Source organism: Ixodes scapularis, unplaced genomic scaffold (assembly GCF_016920785.2).
Source record: "Ixodes scapularis isolate PalLabHiFi unplaced genomic scaffold, ASM1692078v2 PGA_scaffold0__279_contigs__length_252992795, whole genome shotgun sequence".
NCBI lineage: Eukaryota > Metazoa > Arthropoda > Arachnida > Ixodida > Ixodidae > Ixodes > Ixodes scapularis.
In genome coordinates, this window is record NW_024609835.1 from 17,285,190 (window position 1) to 17,288,597 (window position 3,408).

Consider the following 3,408-nt stretch of genomic DNA (forward strand, 5'->3'; position numbering starts at 1 on the left):
GTCATCACTGTCTGCATCAGCGATCGAGTTGCCGGTGTCCTCTTCGTTCGCGACGCTGCTTTCATCTGCGATTGCGAAACTTGTCGCGTTTTCATTGGTGACGATGTCTGCGTCGGCGATCGAGTCCCATGTCGCGTCCAAGTCGGCGACGTCGTCGTTCGCCGATCCTTCGGCAGCAGCAGTGGAGAGCTTCTGTTTCGGTGGCAGTGCTAGCCTTCGAAGGGGTTCCCTGCTCGGAGGGGTTCCCTGCCCTGCTGCCTTGCAGCAGTGTTGAGAGCAAATATGCTCGGCACGGCATTCTGGCGCAAGAAGCGGCGGCTACCAGCATAGTTCGCGAGGTAATCGCTCTGCTGAAAGTGCTTCGAGGACAGTCGCGTGTACTTCGTGATCTGGAAGAGTTTTCCCTCGTCGCGTTTTATAGCGAAAACCCAGTTCTTTCGAACAACAGGATCGCTGGGGAAAGGAAAAAAGGACACCAGGGAAAGAAGAGCACCCAAATTTTAGTGTCGCAAATAAGCAATCGATCAACTTGCGGATGTTAGAATGCTGGTCTGAACAGTAAGCATCAATCGTACAATGGCCAATGTGACTGTCAGTTGCCTCCTCGCCGAGAGCGATTGCGCTATTGGGAAAGGACTGAACAGTACAAAATTATGACGGAAAGTACGTACCTGTATATTTACAGTGTGGAATTTTAGCATTAAAAAAGAATAGTAGGTAAAATCGAAAAAAAAGAAAGCAACCCTTTGTTTTGCTGTTTAAATATACTACTGTTCCTCGAGAAACTGCCCTTTAAGTGGCGCGCTGGGATGAGCGCTGGAATTTTGGGAGCTCGCCACGGCGTAGCTACGTACACCTAACACCTGCCACAGAGAGAGAAAAATCGGTTTATTGGAAAGGAGAAGAGGTTATCCCGCGAAGATTGGCAGGATGGCTACTTCACACTTAGGGGAGGGAAAGAGGGGACGTATAGATTATAAAGAGAGAGAGAGAGAAGAGAAATGAAAAAAAAACAAAAAGGTATGTACACCTATATATACATACTTATATACATTCATCTATGCACATATATACATGTATATACATATACACATGCATACACACACACACCTATGTGCATATATATACATATATATATACATACACACATACATATACATACATATGCATAAAGAAAAAGAAAATTATGTCCGTTATTGTTTGTTCATGTAAAAATAATGTTCTGGATTTAGAGTATTCGGTCCAGTTTTGTTTTCTTAAGAAAGCGGATGAAGGAGGTCGTTGATTTGACCCTTTCCGATGCGGAGTCCCATGGTCCGAGTAGGTGAGTCAGGGAAAGTGGTTCTCCGTTGGGAAGATGGAGAGAGTTTTCCAGTTCATTTCGTTGACTTGTGTATAGGCTACACTGGCACAGGACATGTTCGAGTGTGTCTGTGACGGCACAATGCTCACAGAGAGGAGAGTCTAGCTGGCCGATGAGGTTGAGATAGAATCCCGTTGAAGCTACGTTGAGTCGTATTCGGTGGAGCGTAGTTTCAGTCCGGCGTTTAAGGCCGCGGGGTGAACGAAAGACAAGGAAAGGGTCAATGCTGTGCAGGTGTCTGTAATAATAAAGCGGATTTGCCCAGAGGGAACTTATCATAGTTTTAGCAACACAGTTGATTCTGGCCCTAGCATCTGTTCGTGAAAATGGGATTTTTAAACCAGAATTACGTCGGTGAGCATCCTTGGCAGCTAAATCAGCGCTTTCCTTGCCTTGGATACCACAGTGGCTTGGAATCCATTGTAGTATTAGACGATGCCCATTTTCGATAGCCTCCTGGTGAAGTTTCAAAATTTGATGAACGAGTTGTGCATTGACGTTCTTCTTTTTAGTGGATTTGAGGCTCTGAAGAGCTGCCCTAGAATCGGTAAAAATTGACCAATCTCGTGAGTCACATGCAGAAATGAAGCGAAGTGCTTCTCGAATCGCTACTAATTCTGCAGGTGTTGATGATGTCGTGTGACCCAATTTTCCATGAAGTCTCTCCTTGATTGCTGGTATTACGAAGCTGTAAGTGGAGCTTTCGTCAGTGCAGGACCCGTCGGTATAGACATGTGTTCGCGAACGGTGATGAACACTAATTATTTCCAAAGTGTTGCCTCAATGCAGTTAACGGAATGTGTTTTTTGGAATATAGCCCTGGAATATTTGTCTTTAAATTAATTATTGGATAGGCCCATGGGGGCGAAGAAGAGAACTCTGCTGGTTCGAAATCTCGTGGAGTGTCTAAGCTGCCAGAATTAATAACTTGAGCAAATCCAGAGGCACTTCTGCTATCTGATATATCTGCAAGATAGTGTTCTTTATGTCTGGTTAGATGGCGAAGGTGTGTTCGAAGGGTCTCTTGCAGTCTAAGGACACCTATGGGAATAGCGCCTGCTTCAGCTACAGTTCCGACATTGGAAGTACATTTTGGGAGCCCTAGACAGGCACGTAGGGCTTGAGCGTGCATACTCTCAAGCGCTCTTATATTTGTGCGGCACATCCCATGAAGTACGGGCAGACTGTATCGCATAATGCCGACAAAAAGAGCGTTATATAGTTGGATAAGTGAAGCTACAGATGGACCTCACGTAGTTCCACTTATGAATCGTAAGAGCTGGGTAATGCTAATAAGCTTTCTTTTCAGTTGCCTAACGTGTGGTGTCCATGTTAAACCTTTGTCTAGGATAAGACCAAGAAATCTTTGAGTTTGGACATATGATATAGGGTCAGCATCAATAGTGAGCTGATGCCTAAGCGTACTTTTTCGTGTAAAAGCTATAGCTGCGGATTTTGATGGGCATAGCGATAGTCCACGGCATTTTAAGTAATTTGAAATTATCTCAAGTGCTTTCTGTAAACGAATCACATTAAATCGCTGCGTGATTTATCAGGTCCATATGCAGATATCATCCGCGTAGAGAGTTATTCTGACGTTTCGAGGAAGTTTGTTCACAAGTCCTATGAGGGTGATATTGAAAAGTGTGGGACTGAGAACACCACCCTGTGGCACGCCACGAGCAACAATATACTCAGCTGTTTTCCCTTCTGTCGTCACCATATGAACTGTTCTTTTTTCAAGATAGTCTAAAATCCACGCATACAGACGTCCTCCTATCCCGGCGGAGCAGAGTGCGTTGCAGATAGCCTTGTGGCTTACAGAGTCAAAAGCGCCCTTAATATCGAGGAACACTGCAGTGGTAATTCTTCGGGATTTCTTTTGTTTTTCGATGCTCGTTGTGAGGTCAATGATATCATCAAGAGAGTTGCGTCCGCGTCGGAAACCTGCAATAACTTCGGGGTATATGTCATACTGCTCTAGGTACCATTCAAGTCGGGCATGTATCATCCTTTCCATGATTTTTCCGACACAAGAGGACAAA

General features: G+C 44.9%; 1 pseudogene; it reads right to left on the reverse strand.

Annotated features, from left to right (window-relative positions):
* Window positions 1-1,204: 1,204 nt before the first annotated feature.
* Window positions 1,205-1,771, reverse strand: LOC120846894 (annotated as a pseudogene).
* Window positions 1,772-3,408: the final 1,637 nt, after the last annotated feature.